This window comes from Macaca thibetana, chromosome 9 (genome assembly GCF_024542745.1).
Source record: "Macaca thibetana thibetana isolate TM-01 chromosome 9, ASM2454274v1, whole genome shotgun sequence".
NCBI classification, from domain to species: Eukaryota; Metazoa; Chordata; class Mammalia; order Primates; family Cercopithecidae; genus Macaca; species Macaca thibetana.
In genome coordinates, this window is record NC_065586.1 from 92,105,966 (window position 1) to 92,127,559 (window position 21,594).

General features: G+C 37.0%; 1 protein-coding gene and 1 long non-coding RNA gene across 17 annotated transcripts in view; both read left to right on the top strand.

Annotated features, from left to right (window-relative positions):
- Nucleotides 1-5,459: 5,459 nt before the first annotated feature.
- On the top strand, nt 5,460-12,469 carry LOC126962107 (uncharacterized). 2 transcript variants are annotated; one of them, XR_007728591.1, is made up of 3 exons: nt 5,460-5,570; nt 10,219-10,285; nt 12,256-12,469. It is a non-coding gene; the product is annotated as an uncharacterized LOC126962107 (long non-coding RNA). The 2 variants fall into 2 exon arrangements; XR_007728590.1 differs by lacking the exon at nt 5,460-5,570 and adding an exon at nt 8,005-8,203.
- A 508-nt stretch (nt 12,470-12,977) lies between these two features.
- ZNF518A (zinc finger protein 518A) overlaps nt 12,978-21,594 on the top strand; it is a 103,325-nt gene continuing 94,708 nt past the window's right edge. For 4 of the 15 annotated variants that reach the window (XM_050802856.1, XM_050802844.1, XM_050802850.1 and 1 more), the window contains exons 1-2: nt 13,414-15,941; nt 16,852-16,917. The gene's annotated coding sequence lies outside the window, so the exon portion shown is untranslated. The other 11 variants (XM_050802851.1, XM_050802847.1, XR_007728581.1 and 8 more) reach the window with 8 other exon arrangements.

Sequence of the window (21,594 nt, forward strand, 5' to 3'; positions counted from 1 at the left end):
CACATTCTTTTCAAGAGCACATGAAATATTTATAAATGTTGACCATATCCAAGGCTATAAAACAAATCTGAATACAGTTCAAAGGATTGAAATTGTGGAATACATGTTTCCTGATCACAAGGGAACTGAGTTTGAAATCAATACAAAAACAACACACACAAGTAAACAGTAAAAGAGAAAAAGGAAAGAAACACCATGTATTTAGAAATTAAACCATACATGTCAAAATATTGCATGGATTAAAAAATCACGATGGAAATTTAAAAATAGTTTGAATTCAATGTTAATGAAAATACTGCAAATCAAAAACTGTAGGATATAGCTAAAGTAGTGTTGGTGGGAAATTTATAACTTTGCATACATAAGAAAGGAGAATGACTGAAATCAGTTAGGGATTCCTCTCAAGAAGTTAGGTACAGAGTAACAAACCAAAGAATATACAAAGAAGAAATAATATAAATAGCAGAAGTGAATAAAATAGAAAACAAATATTAAATATTGAAGATCAACTTACCCAAAAGCTTGATTCTTTAAAATGACTTAAAAAAAAAGAAAAGGAAAAATCTCTGAGATAATGATTTTGAAAGACAGAGAAATCAAATATCAGCAATGTATAAGTGGATATCAAAACATATCCTACAGATGGGAAAACGAGTAAATTGTATTGTCAGTAATTTGCCATTTAAGAAAAACTGGACAAAATCTTGGAAAATATAACAATAAAATAGACACAAGAAGAAATAACTGGTCCTAGGATAGAAGGGTTTAAAAAAAAAAAAGAGAGAGAAGAAACAGCCGGAATAAATGTACGCAAAATGCATTTGCAACTCAAGGATGTCACCGTTGACACATCATTGACACACACTTTGTTCTGAAGATTGCATTTTCTAAAAATCATCAAATATTACTTCATTTTTTATCTTTCATTTTAAATAAACTTTTATCCATTTTGGGGTAGTGCTTCAGTATTTTTAATGCATTATTTTTAGTTATTGCTTTAAAAATTTTATTTGAGCGATAGACATGTTTAAAAATGTGTTTTGCATGCTGTTTTATATGTTTTTAAGTTATATTTGAAATGTGCTTAATATTTAGCTTTTCTATTTTAAAAATTTTAAAGAAAATACCCATCTTCACTCATATTTCAACACTATATGAAATAACACACAACTCTATCTATATTGTTATTTTGTCCTAGTTTTACAATCTCTAGTTTGCATGGTGTTGATTCTAGGAAAGGTTTTGAAGAAAAGTGTTCAAGTTTTGTAAATATTCCATTTATCTATTGTCAGCTTAAGTGCAGGAGTATATAAATTAGTTTAAGCTTACTGATTTTGTTGTTGAAATCTTCTATATCCTCACAAATTTTTTAATCTGTTTGCCCTATCAGTTTCTAAAAAAGGTGTATTAAAATCTTCCTCCATGATTGTAGATATCTCAATTTTTTTCTATTGATTGTTATATTTTACTTTATAAATTCCAATCTTATGTTGTTAATTATAAGTTGAGGATTATGACACCTTATTCATTAATAGTTCCTTTTATAATTACTATGTAGTGACTATTTTGAATCCTTATTAAAGCTTTTGTCTTTAAATGATATTTTGGACTCATGTTAATATTTTTAACCTATTGTAACTGAACCAGACCAATCGGGTTCAACTTCTATGTAACAAAGTTGTGAATTGCTTTTCAGTTGCTATGGACCTCCCAGGTTCAAGGTCATGTAACCTGAGCATGCCCAGATGAACCAAATGTGCAACCACTGGTGGAACCTAAGTGCTCAGACCAAGGAACAGGGACTGAATTAAGAAGCAGACACCACTGACATCATGACTCCCAGCAGCAACTCACTGCAAGCTCCAATCAGATCACCCCTCATTATCCTATACTTAAAAAACCTGACCCAGGCTGGGCGCTGGTGACTCATGCGTGTAATCTCAGCACTTTGGGAAGCCACGGTGGGTGGATCGCTGGAACCCTGGAGTTCTAGACCAACCTGGACAATGTGGCGAAACCCAGCTCCACAAAAAAATACAAAAATTAGCCGGGCATAGTGGCATGCTCCTGTAATCCCAGCTACTCGGGAGTGGCACTTCAGCCTGGGTGACAGAGTGAGGACCCCGTCTGAACAACAACAACAAAACAAAAAACAAAAACAAAAAAACAAAACAAAAACCTGGCCCAACCCCCAGCTTGGGGAAACAGGTTTGAGTGTTTCCTCCTCTGGTCTACTTGCCAGTGCAGTCACAATAACCCTTTCACGTTGCAAAAACCTGGTGCTTCCGTGTTTGGCTTCGTGTTGCGCAGGCAAACTGGCCTGGTTTGGTTTGGTAAAGCCATCTTCCATTAGTTTAATATTTTCTTGGTGTATTTACCTAACTTTTACTTTCAAACTTTATAGGTTTGTTATTTTCTCTTGTAAGCAACACAGTGATGGAATTCGTTTTTGAGATATATTCTGAGGATCTATCTGTCTCAATATGTAAGCTTACTCTGTTAAAATGATTGATGAACTTATGTTTATCATAATATTTACATTTACATTTTCTGTTTACCATCTTTTATCACTGTGTCTTTATTTTTCCTTTCTTAGATTGGATTGAAAAACAAATGTATTGCCTTTTGATTCCTCTCTTGGCTTAGAAGCTATAGAATATATTTCTCTTCTTTTAATAGGAACCCTTAATATTTGAGGTACATAACTCCATATAAATTTTTTAACAATGTCTGTAATTATTCAATTTTTATTTTATTATTTTTTGAAACAGAGTCTTGCTCTGTTGCCCAGGCTGGAATACAGTGGCTCAATCTCGGTTCACTGCAGCCTCTGCCTCCTGGGTTCAAGTGATTCTACTGCCTCAGCCTCCGGAGTAACTGGGATTATAGATGTGTACCACCACACTTGGCTAATTTTTGTATTTTTAGTAGAGACAGGGTTTCACCATGTGGGCCAGGCTGGTTGAACTCCTAACCTCAGGTAATTCACCCTCCTCGGCCTCCCTAAGTGCTGGGATTACAGGCATGAGCCACCACACTCAGCTTGTGATTACCCAATATTTGTATCTTTCTTCTGAATACCACATGACTTTTATCCATTGAGCATCAAGACCAACTCCAAACCTTGTAATTGTTGCATAGCATTTTGGCTTCAACTTTTTTCGAAGATTAGAAAATGTTTTTTTGAAGAGTCCATTAATTTTCTCACATATTTTGTAAGTTTCAGAACTCAACATTTTTGCTATATTTTATACTTTTCCTCTTGATTTACTTACCTTCTGGCTGAAGTTCATTATTTAATATTCCTTTGCAGACAATATGTGGAGGTAAATTTAATCTTTAAATGATGGCAAATATCTTTAAAATTTCCCTCATAACAATAGTTCAGCTAGGTATGAAATCCTATATACAGTCATTTTCTCTCACCACTTAAAAAAATTATGATGTTGTTTTATAGTATCTATGAGGTATTGAAAAATTCTGTTTTTAGTCTAATTCTTTTATATTTAATCATCTTTTCTTTCTGGTGACTTAAAAAAGAATTCTGTTTATTTCTTTTATTTTTGTAATTTTACTATGGTGTGTCCAGGTATGTTTTAATTTATTCTATCCAGTGTTTGTAGCACATTTTCAAATGGGGATTCTTTTCTTTGAAAATCCCCACATTTTCAAATGGGGATTTCTAAAAACTATGTTTTTAGTTACAATTTATTTTATTTTTTTAATTTTTGTGGGTACATAGTACATGTATATATTTTGATACAGGCATGCAATTCATAATTACATCATGGAAATTGGGGTATCCATTCCCTCAAGCATTTTCCTTTGTGTTACAACCAATCCAATTATACTCTTTTAGTTATTTTAAAATGTACAGTTAAGTTATTATTGACTATAGTCCTCCTGTTGTACTATCAAATACTAGGTCTTATTCATTCTTACAATTTTTTTTGTACCCATTAACCATCCCCACCTCCCTGCTATCCCTGCCACCCACCCCGGAGGAATCTTGTGTTTTCTCCAATTCAGAAACATGCTTAGCCTGTATCTTTTCCAATACTGCTTTTCTTCCATTAACACACTTGCATGCACTCCTATAACAGGTGTATGTTGAAAACACTAAATCTTTCTCCATTTCTATTAAAAGCTCTTTCATGTATTTCAAAGTATTTGTTTCTCCTTACTGCATTTCAGAGAAATTCCTCAGGGTCATTTTCACATTGATTCTCTTTATTATAACCACTGTAGGCTTTATTCCATCTGTTAACTTACAATATTTCAATGGCTATATTTTTTTATTTCTGAGATATCTAATTATAATTCTAATACATTCTTTTTTTTTTTGAGACGGAGTCTCGCTCTGTCACCCAGGCTGGAGTGCGGTGGCCGGATCTCTGCTCACTGCAAGCTCCGCCTCCCGGGTTTACGCCATTCTCCTGGCTCAGCCTCCCGAGTAGCTGGGACTACAGGCGCCCACCACCTCGCCCGGCTAGTTTTTTGTACTTTTTAGTAGAGACGGGGTTTCACCGTGTTAGCCAGGATGGTCTCGATCTCCTGACCTCGTGATCCGCCCGTCTCGGCCTCCCAAAGTTCTGGGATTACAGGCTTGAGCCACCGCGCCCGGCCGTCTAATACATTCTTTTAAAATATCACTCTACTTGTGCTTCATTTCTGCCTGCTTATTAATTCATTGCTTACTGTTTTTAATAACATCATTTTTTCATTTACCTTTTTGTAAGACAGTTTAGTTTCTTCAGGAGTGAACTTACATTTAAAGTTTGATTTATTGGCTACTTTCATAGCATTAGATTACTTTATGGGGTTTGGAGTTGAATTTGCAGAGTCAATTTGAATAGGAATTTTATCCTTCCTTCCTTCCTTCCTTTCTTCCTTCCTTCCATTTTCTTTTTTTTGGGGGGGGGGGGGGGCGGGCACAGAGTCTCGCTCTGTCACCCAGTCTGGAGTGCAGTGGTGCCATCTTGGTTCACTGCAACCTCTGCCTCCAGGGTTCAAGCAGTTCTCTGTCTCAGCCTCCCGAGTAGCTGGGATTATAGGCGCCTGCCACCACGCCCTGCTAATTTTTTTGTATTTTTTAGTAGAGATGAGGTTTCACCATCTTGGCTAGGCTGGTCTTGAACTCCTGACCTTGTGATCCACCTGCCTCGGCCTCCCAAAGTGCTGGGATTACAGGCATGAGCCACCGCGCCCGGCCATTCTTTCCTTTTCTCTTTCTGTCACTCTTGATCTTGCTGTCTGCTCACTCTTCCTCATTTAGTTATTTTGAAGTTGTCTTTCTAAGCCTACCCCAGTCTGTCAGGGTGGAACGAGATTTTATATTACAGATGACAGGCCTCTGTTTTAGAGTAAATTGAGGCTAACACGGTTCCCCAGAGACCCAGTGGATAATTTTGTTTTGTTCCTGGTACTTCCTTTTTCTATTATTCTGAGATTTTCTTACACTTTCTTCTGACTTACACTTCCTATTATCTGATTTCTGAGTTTTACTCTTTCTTAATTTACTCCCTGAATTTTAGTGAAGCATTACCTTTTTGGGAAAAAGTGCAAGGGAGGTAAGTTTTAGAGCATTTCCCTTCCTAAAAATGTCTTGATTCTACGCTTATGTTTAATTGTTTAATTTGCCTTAGAATTTAAAGGTATTACTCCATTGTTGTCTAGTTATTTGTGTAATTATTGAGAAATCTGATTTTATTTTTATTTACTATCTTTTGCATGTGACCTCTCTTTTCTCTTTGTAAGATTTTAGGCTCTTTGTATCCTGATGTTCTAAAATCTACAGTGATGTATCTTAGCATGGTCATTTTGGTGACATTCAGTGTGAAATTCAGTATAGAAAGTGACATCCTCCAGTTCTAGGGCATTTTATTGTATTTGTTTAATAATTTCTTCTCATTTCTCTTCACGGAAAAGAGGAGCTCCTATTATCTGGATGTTAGGTTTTAATTTTTTATGTTTTCTATTAGTTGTAGTGAATAATTCTGCTATGAACACGGTATACAAATATCTCCTCAGGATTCTGTTGTTAATTCTTTTAGGTACATACTCAGAAGTGAAATTGCTGGATCATATGGTAACCTATTTTTACTATTTGCATGAAATGTATTTTTCCATCTTTTCACATTCAACCTATTTGTGTCTTTGAATCTAAACTGAGTCTCTTGTGGACAGCATTCAGTTGGATCATGTATTTTTATCTATTCTTCCAATTTCTGTCTTTTAATTAGAGAGTTTAATTTATTTATATTTAAAGTAATTACTGAAAAGGAGGGAATTTGTTATGTCATTTTGCTTTGTTTTCTATATGACTCATAACTTTCTTGTCTCTCATTTCCTGCCTTACAGTTTTCTTTTATCTTTAGTTGACTTTTTATAGTGAAATGTTTTAATTCCCTTCTCATTTCTTTTTGTGTATATTCTATAATTATTTTTGTGGTTACCATGGGGATTATATTTAACATCTTAAAGTTATAACACTCTAATGTGAATTTTTACCAGATTAACTTCCAATAGCGTACAAAAAGTCTGCTCCTTTACAGCTCCATGTCTACCTCTTTTTATTATTGAAGTCACAGAATTACATCTTTATATATTGTGCATCCAAAAACATAAACTAGTCACTGGTTTTTAAAATTCATTAGTCTCTTAAATTATGTAGAAAATGAAATATGGATTTACAAACCAAAGTTATAAGAATACTAGCTTTTAGACCAATAATTGTTTTTTAATTTATTGGTCTCTTAAATCACATATAAAACAAAAAGTGGAGTTATGCCGGGCGCAGTGGCTCACACCTGTAATCCCAGCATTCTGGGATGCCAAGGCGGGTGGATCACAAGGTCAAGAGTTCGAGACCAGCCTGGCCAATATGATGAAACCCCTTCTCTACTAAAAATACAAAAATTAGCCAGGCATGGTGGCGGGTGCCTGTACTCCCAGCTACTTGGGAGGCTGAGGCAGGAGAATCGCTTGAACCCGGGAGACGGAGGTTACAGTGAGCAGAGATCATGCCACTGCATTCCAGCCTGCGCAATACAGCGGGACTTGGTCTCAAAAAAAAAAAAAATAGTCGAATTACAAGTCACTGTTGGCCTAGCATGGTGACTCATGGCTATAATCCCTGTACTTTAGGAGGCTGAGGCGGGTAGCTTGAGCCCAGGAATTTGGGACCGGCCTGGGCAACATGACGAAACTCCATCTCTATGAAAAATACAAAAAATTAGCCAGGCATGGTGGCACATGCCTGCAGTCCCAGCTACTCTGGAGGCTGAGGTGGGAGGATCACTTGAGCCTGAGGTCAAGGCTGCAGTGAGCTGAGATCATGCCACTGCATTCCAGCTTGGGCCACAGAGTGACACCCTAGTCTTAAAAAACAAACCAACAAAAAACCAAGTTATTGTCACCATAAAACTAGTTTTAATAATTGCTCATGTATTTTCTTTATTAAGACCTTTATGTTTTCATATAACTTTGAGTTACTGTCTAGTGTCCTTTTATTTCAAGCTGCAGGAACTATCTTTAGCATTTCTTGCAGAGCAATTTTTGTTTTGTTTATTTTTTCCCTGTGATTGTGCCATGCTTTCCTGTATCTTTGTATGTCTTGTGATTTCTTTGTTGAAAGTTGGCCACTGGAATCTAATAATGTGGCAGCTGGTAATCAGAGTCCTCCCCATTCCCGCAGGGTTTGCTGTTTTTTGTTGTTTGGGTTTTGGTTGTTGTAGGCTGTACTCATGCCAAGCCAAGGATCAATCTAAGGTGTAAACCAGTCTCCTCAGGTGTTTTCTGAGCCTGTGTCTTTTTCTGGGCATGTGCGGTGACTTTCTTATTTCTCCTGGATATGCAGATGCCTTTGAATGTCCTAGTCTTTAATGTTTGGCTCCCAAAAGGGCAAAAAGGAAAATGAAGGAGAGGAAAAAGGCGCTGGCCCTTTAAGTCTCCTGGCAGTTGCTTCAGCCTGAGGGGGAGGGACTTGCCACCTTGGAGGAGGGGTTGGGTGGTGGTGGTGCAACAGTGGCTGTCCAACTCTGTGCGGACACTCTTAGGATCAGAAGTAGCAATCAGCAGTCAGAACACAGATCCCCAGTATTTGGAGGATGAGTACTTGCTCCTTATTGCCACCCAAGCCCAGCAAACTGCAAGCAAGGGACTCCAGGAACAAGTGCACAGCTGCCTTGCTGGAGGCTACAGGGTGGGGGATGGTAGCTATTGCGGAGCTAAGAGCTGAAATTGACAGAAACTGCAATTTACCTTGCAAGCCTTCTATAGATGCCAGAGTTCCAAAATAGTTACATCAGACATATCCTGCCAGTACCACTTGTTGACAGATTCCTGCTGCTTCCTATGTTGCCATCTTCCCAGAATCCTCTCTTAAAAACTTTTTTTCTTAAGTCTTTTTGGTTTGGTTTTGTTTTTTGGAGGGGAAGAAATTTTATGTGTACCCCATGAGTTTTATTAGTGATTTTCATTATTAACTTTTAAATTAATCTTTCTGTGTCAATAATTGTATAGGTCCAGTCCTCTTAACTCCCTTTCCTGTTTATCTAGAAACTGTATTAATTCTTCTGTCAGACTTTAAGCTAGGAGCTGGATGTTGATAGTTTCTATTTTTCAGTTACTCAGCTGTCTGAGGAGGTTGGGGAGATGGAAAAAAAAAGGGAGTGAGGTAATTTCTGTCTACATAGGGGCATTTTTCATTTAAATCTGTTGAATCTCTGCATTTTGTCCAGAGGGTCAGTTCCTTTTGCCATATCTCTGCTTTCTTGTGTTTAAAGAACATTGGTCATCTTGGTGCCAGGATCAGTTAAAGTGAAGACCTATGACTTGTGGACATACATGAAATGTGGTCTTACATTTTATCTGTAAATATTTCAGCATGTGTCTCTAAATGATAAACTTTAAAGACATAACAACAAATATATTACATCTAAAAATTAACAAAACAATTTAATACAATCAAATATCCTGTTTTCAAATTTCCAATTGTCTCATACATGTCATAAATGTGTTTTTGTCTGTTTGCTTGAATCAGAATCCAAGTAACTTCCACACAATGATTAATTGATATATAATTTAAGTCTCTTTTAATCTATAGGTTTTCTCTTTCATCTCTTTTTTCTGTGCAACTTTTTGTTTGGTTGAGAAAACAGGTCATTTGTCTTACACAGTTTCACAAAGTTTATAGTTGGTTTTGCTCATTGTGTAGTTTAGTATCTTCCTCTGACCTCTGTAATTCCTGTGACTTGGTAATGCTATAGGCACTCTTGCTTTTCCATAATGACTGGTTTTCTCCCATTTTTTTTGTGATATTGACAGAAGTCAAACATTTTTATATGCTAACCAAAAGTTATTCATCCTTCCTCCATGCTAGTTAGAACCACTATTTTGCTCAGTTGTCAATTTGCCCAGTCTCAGGGTATAAGTCATGATTGGTTTGAGTCAATCACAGCAATACTGTTTTTCTTCACTATCAATTTGTTCTAGAGATGAGTATGTGATTCCATGTTGGCAAATGAAATATAACAAGTTCATTAGAAAAGGTTTTTCTCTTCTGTAAAATTTGGAAAAGTGTGAGAAGAAAGATCTTTTTTTTTTTTCTTTTTCTCACTTCTTACTGCTGAGGGAGGATACAGTGCCTACGGCTGTAATAGCTACATGATCTCAATCTGATTCTTATTCTGTATAAGTGATCTTTTTATGTCTGGAAACTTTTAGAAGTTCCACTTTGTCTTTGATATTCTTCAACTTCATTATAATGTATCAGGGTTGGGTTTTTTGTTTTTTGTTTTTTCATTACATCTCTTGCTGGACACCTCATGAACCATCAAACTTTTATTAAAAGTTTTCTTTAAAATGTAATGAACCATAATTATCTACTTTTACAAGTTCTCAAGTATAATTTATTGGTATTAGCATAGTCCATATGGCATTGATCTCACAAAAATCAGATTTATCTTTTAAGCCACTTTAGACAAAAAACCAATTAATTTCCACTAACAAAAAAGAAAAGAAAAACCCTATACTATTTTTCTTTTAAAACTTTAAATAATGAAATGTTCTATGCATATACAAGAGAAATAAAGGAGTATGTATAACATATATATGTACCAGGTTTGTTCTTAAATGTAATTAACAAGTATTCCACTGAATTATTTTTTCTTTTTCTAAGACTTGAATTAACTGTACTATCTATTATCTTTTCCTCAGGATGCAGAGAGTCTTAGGAAGAATTTGATGTGATTGGAGGTGGGGAAAGGTGCCCTAAAATACTTAGGTAAGACCAATATAGTTTATACAGTTCATTTTAATGTTCTTTATGGTGAATATAGTATCCATGAAAAGAACTAAGAAAGAGAGACTCATAAAAACTTAATAAAAATGTCTTGGTCATCTAAGAAGTGTGAATTGAGAGGAAACTGTCAGGATGCCAACCTAAAGAAAAATCTTTGTCATCCTGTGTTACAGGATCTGAAATCTCATCTTTAGAATTGCTTTTTTGGATCATAAAATCTTTTAAATATTCAAGAAAATTCCATCGAACTGATGGTCCTCCACGAGGAATCATGTCTTATTTATTGCTAGCAGTTTCTGGCACATAATAGGTAGTCAAGAAAATGTCTGCTGAATAAATATTAAATAACAAAATTGAAAAGAACATTGAGAAGAATAATACTTAAAGACCAACTAACACTTGTATGATAGATTGCCACAAGTAATTAAGCCATAATATCTTTGACCAAGATGTGTAACCACTTTATGTTGTATCACCCAGACTCTTCCTATCTTTTTTTTTTTTTTCCCCCAATTCTGGTTGCACTTGATTATATTGTTGAGGGTAGAGAACCTGGGCTTGAGTTCATAGATCAGCAAAAAGAAAAGAAGCATTTTTAAGAGACTCTTATTATCCAAATTAATACCATTTAATCTTTTGTTATCACAGTGCTTATGAGGTGCCAACTTATCTATGTCTTAAAAATATGTTTACATTGTTGTAAGAACAAATACAAGTTTGTTGGTATGATTCATGGGTGAGAATCCTTAGAGAGAGATGTATTTCCATTTATATATTATTTTTAGGAGAAAATTTCACTGTCTTAAAATGAGGTGCTTTATGACACAGTGTCCATGAATTGTATGTATATATTTTTTTATCCTTCCACCTCAGTCTCCTGAATCTCTGGGATTTTAGGCACAAGCCACTGCACCTGGCATCAATTGTATATTGAAAAGCAGAAAGAGGTTTGTAATCAAGATGGAAACTTCATTACTATCACCACCATCGTCACTTTTATCATTTCCATTACACTCTTGGTGCAATGGTGTTGAGTACTCTCTCCAATCTATCAAACAATATATAACATATTAGTTATACATTGCACAGCTCTGAGAAACTCAGAGGTCAAATGCTATCAGTTAGTAAACAGTAGTAATGTCTTCGGAGGGATCAACTATTTAAAGCATTAATCTAAATGCCCTATCCCCACTAACTATCCTTCTCAAGTAAAAAAGTATTCCAGAATCCTTTCCTAAGCTATGATTTAGCCCTCTCCTTTTGTTTTTCTCCCTTTTAATCATCTTCCCTTCCTTCTTGATTCACTCTCCTCTCTCCTCTCCTCCCTCACCGTTTTGTTTTTTTTTTTTTCTTGCTAACCAATATGTTCAAAACTGAAAGGAGATCAAGAGGTAACTTTCAGGTTTTGAACATAGAGGTTAGCAAGAAAAAAAGGTCATATGAATGGTGGAAGAGGTGAGATGAATGTTGGAGGAGAAAGGGGAAGAGATAAGGTAAGTCTGACTAACAATTTATTTTAACTTTCTCCAATTCCTCTATAACATAAATGCAGGTTTGCAGGATTTTGTAGGTGAATGTATACGTAGAGGTAAAATAAAGTTATAATGTGAATACTGTTGGGGGGATGCAATATCCTAATCTGAAAAACAAAAACTACATGAAAACACAGAACAGCTCTGCCCATTTTTCCAAACTAACATCGTTTTTTGTCATTAAAAGAAAAATCTTGTTCTCTCTTTCTGCTGTGATGTGTGTGCATGTCTGGCTTGCACGGAAATGAGGACCTGAAGAGAGATGGGGGATGTACGATGCGGGCATAAAATCCACTTTGTAAACATGTTCATCATTCCATAATGGCGTCCCCTTTGGTATTTACAGAAGATTTCTCCTTGTGTGTTTTACACAAACGTGAGTATGACTAACGTGAATTTCCGTTCATTTGCCTTTTCTAGGTGGAATTGTGTAGCCCAATAAACACAATAATAAAGAAGGCTTCCTAAAGACAAAGTGAGGATTTCTCAGTGTGCTTTTTATTAAAGGATGGAGAAAATCTTGCATTTGGCTACAGGTTGACATTTTCAAAAGCCTACTCTGAGACAATTATGTATCATACACATTTTTAAAGTTTTTAGAAAATTGTCAATGCTGTACATGCTACTTAAGAAAACATGGAATAAAAAAAAAAAGAAGTGAAAAATCCGATCATAGTTTTGCTTTTAATTTATTGGTATATCCTTCTGCACCAAGGTATTTTGTTGTTGCTTGAACGTTTGCCGCTACTTATTCCCTCCCACATTTTAAAAGATAATTTATGTAGAATTATGTAGAAAGTGAGGTATCAGTTAATAGGTTGGATTTATAAAGAACAGAAGAGGAGCCATACTGGCCTTTGGGGTAAAGCCAACCATATTAACTGTCCAGCCCTGTTGTGAGGTAGAGGAAGTATTCGTTTGAGGGGGATGTGAGCCTCTCTCATTGTAAAGACAGTTTTTGATCAAATATTCAATATGTACATGTTTGGAGTTCAGTACGTCTTCCAGAGCTACTGGCGACAGCTTCTTTCTTTGACATGGGCTACAATGATTGCTAAAACCTGTGTGCCAGAAGCAAGGGGTGGGGAGACGCCATTTGCTAAACCGGAACTGGTTAAAATCTCAGGGTGGAGACCATTCCCAGTCAGCAAAGGCTTGCGAAGTGCATACAGTTCCTGCTCCTGGTGTCTACTCTGAAGAGCACAAAGTGGACGTTTGTCTGCCATTTCACTGGCAGTAGGATCAGCAGCTGCTGGTGAGCAAAGAGGTAGTAGTGAGTCACTGGAGTGGTGGGCGCCGGGGCAGCGCCCTACGTGGAAAGATCAGCGGCGAACCCAGCTCCATGGCCTAGTCTCGTCAGACCGAGCGCGGACCCTGCCGGCTTCCGTTCTCTTCCGCTTGTCTCAGGTGCAGCGCAGATCCCTCCGCCGTAGCGTGCGCTCCCGGTAGCGCTGCGATCAGCTTTTCGGCAATACCCGGATGGAAGTGTAATGGCCGCCATCAGGGACTCGCAGGCAATGGGGACTACGACAGGTACTCCCCGTGAGCGGGACTGCCCAGACCTTTTAGGATACCGGAACTTCTAGAGGGCCGGCCAGCAGGCAAACGGCGAGTTTGTGGACCGTCAGGGTCCCCCAAACAGGGCCAGGGATCCGCCTCTTGTGAGAGGAAGCGCAAGTTAAATAGTCCCGGCCATTCAGCGCTTCCGCCTAACTTGCCGCAAAGTTTTTCTGGAGAAGTCGGGGTTTTTTTGCCGAGCGCTTTTGCAGGCTGCTAGAGCTAACCCTTACTTTCTAAACCTGGGGTTGTTTTACGTCCGGGCTTTTTCAACTCTACACTCTCCTACATTCTAGGAGCTGGGTGGGAGTAGGGCACGGTGTGCCTCCGCGCTCCCCGCGGGGCAGCCGAACCCCGGAGGAAGGGGCGGATCGGGCGCGGTGTTTGGGGCGAAGCTGGGCGCGCGGCGCTCGAAGCACTCAGTCGGCGGGTTTCGTGGTTGGTGGAGACAGCAAGGGCACCCCGCAGACCGCACCCCTCGAGCTATAGGTTCGCAGGCCCGACTCGACGGCGTCCCTATTGCTGGCCCAGCCTATGGTCATTGGGGGCCATTTCTTGCAGAGATGCCCAGCTCCCTGAAGCGCTCGCTCTTCTCCAGAGTTGGCCAAAGGTGCTCTTCCCCGCAGACCCTAACCACACCCAGTGGCAGATGGATTTCTTTGTAACTGGCTTTCTCACATGTAGGGTTCATTTTGACTCTATTCTTTACATGGTGTCCTCTTTGTCAAGTAGACAGTCTCTTCCTAGGTGGCTGTGGTAATTGAAAAGTATATGGAGTGAATGTATATAAGGAAAAATGTTTTAACTCTTAAGCGGACCGATCAAACAGATGTAGCTTTAAAGTTTAGAATACAACAGTTAAGACTCAGTTTTCTTTTTAGGTTTAAATTTGATAGCAAGTAGTGTATGTGAGCTGTTTGAGTGCAAACATTGTTGAGTATGTTGTCAAACGTCTAAAAAACCCTAGAAAAATAAAATAAGTCAGTGTTCAAGGAATTCATAAGAATGTTGGAATTTGTACAGTTGTCACAGTGATAAAACATGAAGACACCAAACTGTCAGGATAGGAATTCTATTAACTTGAAAATGTGCATGTTAGATCTAGTTACTGGTAATTATTGAATTGCTTTTTCTGCAGCAAGGGGTCTGATTTGAGTATACTCTAAGGTTGGTATCCTCAGATTTAATTTAAAACATTTAAATTGATTCAGTAAAATTTCCTAACATTTTCAGAGTTTAACTGCAAATTTATAGAAATGCATTCACTACCTTTCAGCAAAATTCTCTTTTCTGAAATTTATAAAGAGACATTGCATTCTTTTAACACTTTGAGGGTGTTGGGATTTCCTGGGGAAGGTAAGCATAGTAAACAATGTTGATTTTTGCTATAAAAACTATAAATTAGATCATCCCTGGATACAGAAAATTGCCAACAAAAGGGGGAGGAGAATAAAATGTAGGTATGTTACACAACCAAATATTTCCTGTTTGTTGCAGTGAAAATAAGTATAATGACCAATTAAAACGTTTTATATCTGGTTTTATGGAAGGACAAAAGACAGTAACCACAATGAACACCCACTATGTGCATTGATAATGTATGAACTTTTAAATGCTTCAGTTTTTTGCCATGGTCACACTTCGGATTCTGTTCTAGCCTCTCTGGTAATAGTATGCTGTAATCCCAGAAGTTTCTATATTTTGAAACATTACAGAGGGACTGTACTTTAGCCTAAATCTATAATTTGACTTCGAGATATACTTTAAATGCCCTTTAAGTTTATTTTTATTGTTTGCTTTTCTGTATATAGTTGTTTAGAATTGTTCTCATTGAGGCGTTCTGACATTGCATACTTTAGAGTACTTAATACAACTTTTTTTTTTTTTTTTTTTTTTTTAATGATAGGAGACTTTAATCTTGCCGACATTCCTTCAGGTATGCTACTGAAGGTTTTGTGGCAAAGTGCCATAAGCAGAAGAAAAGGGTTTTAACACAGTCTTGAAATTTTTGTTTATTATCTGGTCCCAGGTGTGTAGGCTGTGAGTATTTCAATTCTATATGGGGTATTGGCGTCTCATGGTGAGCAGTTTTCATGGCATATTAGATACCAGAAATAAGTATTAAGGGTTACTATTGTGGTTGTAGGATAACTGAGTTGGAATCAGATCCAGATATTAGTTCTAGTTTTGTGACTTTGGGCAAGGCTGTATTTCTTTTTCTTATAATAAATGAAGATACTGAGTCAGATTGATTCTAGGCTTTAGATTGTGACTTTTGCAGATTTATGACATGTTATCACTGGGCATCAATGATATATGCTTAAGGGTGGAGAGGTTTTCTTAGTTTTGTGTGTGTGTGTGTGTGGTTTTTTTTAGGTTTCTTTATACACCTTAAGTTGAATGTGACGTGTAATTGAACAGTTTTTGTAGTCAAAAGTTTTAAAATCTTGGTCTTCATTTCCAGATATCATCTCTTCTTTTGATCACTGTTCCTGATTGTGACATTGTGCAAGTGTTAAATTGTGTGCCTTTTGTTCCTGAAGAAAGAGGTATGGTAAAGATTGAAATACTGGAGTATATAATCTATTAAGTAGTAAGTTAGTATGTTTTAATATTGAACTAAATAAAATAAAATACAGGTTAAGTATCCCAAACCCAAAAATCCAAAATGCAAAATTCTTTGAGCGCTGACATGATGGTCAAAGGAAATGCTCTTTGGAACATTTTGGATTTTGAACTTTTGGATTTGAGGTGCTCAACTGGTATAATGCAAATATTCTAAAATCCTAAAAAAGAAAAAGAAAAAAAGAATGAAACCTTTCTGTTCCCAAGCATTTCGGATAATAGACCCTCAACCTGTAGTTTACATATACATGAGTTTTCATAAGTTATGTAAGTTACAGTTGTATTTTATTTTTTGGCCAAAATAAAATACTTAAACATGGGTTTTCATTTTAATCTAAGCAAAAAAAGCAATTTTTGGTTTCATAGTTTATTGCTTAACGTTTTGTTAGAGATCCAAATACAACTTTAACTGTATCATCCTTCTAAATAGAAGGTGGCATTAAAGACTTCTGGGTAATGAACAGTGGAGATAAAGGTGGCAGATAGATGTTTCAAAGCTGTATGAATGGCCAGAAGAGTGTGGTTGTGGTCTAGTAAGTGCAAAGCAATGTACCTAAAGGAAAGTTATCTCGTATGTGTTTATATTATGACTAATAGCATCTTCATTATGAATCAGGAGCGGGACTTGGGAATCACTATCGTGTTATGATTAGTTTCTTGAAGACAATCGTGAATGTCTGGGTGTAGACAAAAAAGGAGGAAAAATATGCCAACAAATCTATGGTATTATAAGGAAAGCTTTGGAAATGTAGTGGAAAATATTGTACCCGTGTAAAAAAACATGTTTTTTCTACCCTCGAAACACAGATGTCTCTTACTGTTTGTGTTGGATAGGTCCTGGGATCTTTGAAATCCTAAGATTCTTGGATACCACAGTATCATAAAATTCCTCTAAATGCAGTAAGTATACACACAAGTATAACCATAAATTAGGAATAAGATTATTTATGTAACTGCTGAAATAGCTGTCATATAGTATACCACCTTACATTATTGGTTTAATTATCATAACTGTGTTCTTCTCTGAACTTCACCAGCAAATGGATTTCTGTTCAGGGCCATTTTTTTACAAAGGCATGAATTTTGATTTTGTCAGAAAATAATGTACATTGAGTAGAGAGCAGTAGAGCTGAGTTGAGGATACCACGTTATCATTTATGTCATTAAGTAACTTTTTCCTATATAACATTTGTTTGACTTCCTACCATGAGGTTCACATGCGTACTATGTTATTCCTGAGGAGATAAAGTAATTCTGAATGCTAAGAATTTTCCTAAAGGTTGAGCATCCCAAATCTGAAAACCTGAAATCCAAAATACTCCAAAATCTGAAACTTTTTTAGTGCTGACATGAAGCTCAAAGGAAATCATCATTGGAACATTTTGGATTTTGGATATTCAGCCAGTAAGTAGTGCGAATATTCCAAAATCCTCAAAAATCTAAAATCTGAAACACTTCTAGTTCCAAGCTGTTTTGTTTTGTTTTGTTTTGTTTTTTTGAGATGGAGTCTCACTCTGCCACCCAGGCTGGAGTGCAGTGGCGTGATTTTCTCGGCTGACGGCAACCTCTGCCTCCCGGGTGCAAGCAGTTCTTCTGCCTCAGCCTCCCGAGTAGCTGGGACTACAGGAGCATACCACTATGCCTAGCTAATTTTTGTTTGTTTGTTTGTTTGTATTTTTAGTAGAGATGAGGCTTCGCCATGTTGGACAGGCTGGTCTCAAACTCCTGACCTCAAGTGATCTGTCTGCCTCGGCCTCCCAAAGCGCTGGGATTACAGGAGCGAGCCACTGTATTACAGGCATGAACCACTGCTCCCGGCTTACTTCCAAGCATTTTGGTTAAGGAATATTCAGTTTGTACTATTTGAGCCAAACTACCCAGAAAAAGTAATGTAATGAAGAATGAAAGCTTTAGTTGTAGTGAAGTAAATAAGAGACTGCTATGTGATGACTGACCAAAATGATTTTTATTAATTTATCTTGAAAAGTTGTGAGCAAAGTCTGACTAAAAATTTAAAGCTGTGACTGGTATGGCTGCATGAAACAAGTGTCAGAATATTAGAATGAAGGTACATGATGTGAAGTTTCAGAAAATTAAGTGGACTTCACATAGGTCTCATTTCATGAGGAAAGTCAAATAATTTCAAAATGTAGTAAGCTTATCGTCAACTCCTGATTAAAATTGGTTTGTTGAAGGCTGTGGCTGGTAGAAGACATATCATATATTGTTTTTGTCAACTCAGTATCTCTTCATTTAGGGAACCACTCCTCCCCTATTCTGAGTGGTTGGTGGGCTCTCCGTCAGTCTTACTGTCTTATAACCTGAGTTTGGTCATCCCTATTGCAATAGTGATTGCTGTTACTCATGCAGAACCAGTCAGAATCCTTTTTCAAAATTTATGGGCGAATGCTAGGACAAAGGTGTAGTACCTTTTCTCTGAAATTGTTAATCTGGGAAGGTGCTGGTGACATTCTTTACCACGTGTATGAAAAGCACATCTGTGTAGTGGGAGAAAGTGATGCCATAAGGAGATGGGAGATGGATGGTGGTAGTGCCACTTTCAATCTCAGGGAACATGGTAAGTGGTACCTACTTTTGATTTTGTGAGCTATCCTGGTGTCCTTCTCAGTCCTTGTGCCAGAATTCTATGCATAAATTGGTTTGAATTGGAGCAGAAAGTGTTCTGATGAATATATGGCCCTTATGAATTTAAGGTCTAAAGTTTCAGATTGATCATTCACATCCTTCTGTAGTTTGCCACTTTCCTATACCTTATAAAAGGTTCCCTTTATTTATTCATCATTTGTGCATGCATTCAATCTGCTTTCATTCAACCTACAAACATTTTTTGAGTGTCCATTATGTACGAGTATGTGCAACTACATGGATATGCAAGGATTATATGTACTAGACTGAGTGGATGGTGGATATATGACATTTTTTTTTTTTATTTCTGGTACACAGATCAACAAGCATGTGTTGAGAATAATGACTGTGGTGCTTGGCATCTAAGTAATAACGTGAGAATAAGAATTCCTTGTCTTGGAAGTGCTTCTAGTTAAAGAGTTCATATTAATATACAGCAAACACAACAGAAAAAACAGATAAATGAATGCACAATTGTATTTTAAGTCAATTTTGATGGGAAGGAAGTGAGCAGGTTGAACCATTTAGGAAGATTTCGTGAAGAATATATAACTTTAAATGTATTTTTAGTTATGAATGTGGCTTTGATAGGCACAGAGAATAACTGAAGAAAGGATGGAGTTAAAAATGATTATAGGCTGATCCAGGATGAAGTGGAGATTGGTTTCACTGTAACAGTATGTGTTCTTTGGAAATGAGGTAGTAGAAAATAAGGTAACTGTTTAAGGTAAATCTTTGTATGAGGCCTTTGGAAAACGAAGCAGAAATTTTGGCTTTCTACTAAGATGGAGATTTCTTTGAAAAAATGTGTATATTTCTTTTCATGTAATTTCATTTTTGTATGCTGAAATATAAAGTATGATGGAATACTGTAAAATTATTCATTATGGCGAAAACCTTTATTATAGTCATCTGTCTTGAAGATTTTTTTAAAAATAGCAAATAACTTGAAATGCCGATTTATAAATATGTATGTATAACCTTTCTCAAAAAGGGAAAGGTAAGAAGAAATAAACATATATAACATTTCTTCTTACCTTTCCCTTTTTGAGAGATCTCTTAGTAATAGTCAAAACCATACCCTGTTCCTTATCAATAAAGCCCGTTTGAAACGAATGTAGCAATAGATGTAAAAACATTTAAAGGCTGGGGAGGTGGCTCATGGCTGTAGTCCCAGCACATTGAGCAGCTGAGCTGGGAGGATCGCTTGAAGCCAGGAGTTCGAGACCAGCCAGGGCAACATAGTGAGACCCCCATCTCTATTTAAAAAAAAAATGTTTTTAAAGATAAGGAACAAAATTAAAGTGATGATTGATTGCTCATAGAATGTTCATTTTGGGCTCCAGAAACTAGGAATGATGTAAAACTTATTGTTGGGTCATTGTCTCATTAAATGCTGTAGTTTCCTATGTCCTTGCCTACCTTCTTTCCTCATAGCCTCGCATCTGACTCTCAACTCAGAGAGTAACATTTGGATTAATCCAGTTGGATTATTCCAAGGTTGGCAAGCTTTTTCTGTAAATGGCCAGATAGTAAATATTTTAGGCTTTGTGGGCCATATGGTTTCTGGTGCAACTATTGTAACACAAAAGAAGCCATAGGCAATATGTAAATGAGTGAGTGTGGCTGTATTCCAATGAAACTTAATTTACAGAAACAGGCAGCAGGCCAGATTTGGCCCGCAGGCTGTCATTTCATTCCACAAACTCTCTCAGTCACATCTGCGCACCTGCTAGCATCTTTATTTATCCTCCCTTCTAGTTACTATAGATGGATCATGTTTGCTCCTTTCTAAGTTCACCTCTTCAACTTGTTCACTAGATTCTGTCCCTTCTAACCTGAAAGACTTTGCTGCTGCATTTCTTTCCTATCCTCCATCATCAATTTTTTTTATTTTTACTAGATTATTTTAATAAGCATGCAGTCATACTGTAATTTCTCCCACCTTTAAGACACAAGAAATAAAATTAAACAAAACAAAACAACTCCTTTATCGTAAAACTCCTTGAAAGAGTTGTCTGCACTACATCACTACTTCCTCTGTTCCCATTTTGCTTACATCCAAGCTTGTCAGCCTTTCTCCTCTATAACTCCACTGAAACTCTTCTAATCCATGGTACCAGTGATCTTCATATTAAGTCTAGTTAGTCATCTTCTTACTTGACAGAGTTGTTCAATCCCTTATCCAGGAAACATTTTCTTCATTTGGCTTTGAGGTTACCACATTCTTGATTTACCTTAAGTCTTATTGGTCTTTTCTTTCCTGTCTCACTTGCTGGTTCTTTTTAATCTCTTTCTGTTGAATGTGTTATAGAATCTTAAGCCTCAGGCCTTGGACTGCTCTTTTTGTTTATTACCCCTGGTGGTTTCATCCTGCTCCAAGTACCTGAAAGTACATATGTACATATACGCACACCGATAACTTCCCAAATTTCATCATCCACCTAGCCCTGTGTAGTCTATATCCAGCCACATAGTCCACCTTTCCTCTTGAATGTCAAATAGACACCTCAAATGTTACATGCCTAAAATGGAACTTTTGGTATATTTCCTACTACTTTAACAATCTTTTGTATCTCGGTAAATAGCAATTCAGTTCTTTCCATTGCTGTCAGAACTTCTAGAGTTATCCTTGACATGTCGCTTTCAGAGAAAGCATGTCAGGATATCTTGTAGGTGCTAACTTCAAAATATATTCAATCTTACCATGCCTCATTATCCCAACCAAACCACCATCAACTCTTACTCGGATAATTGCACTGTGTATTCTTTGTCTTTACTCTTAATCCCTCCTGAATACTCTGTTCTTAGCATGGCAGCCCAAGTGATAGAAGTAATTCAACTCATGGTAATTCTCTGCCTGCAATGCTCCAGTAGCTTCCTCTCTGATTCAGAATAAAACCAAAGCCTTTATGGTTTCTATCAGGGCCT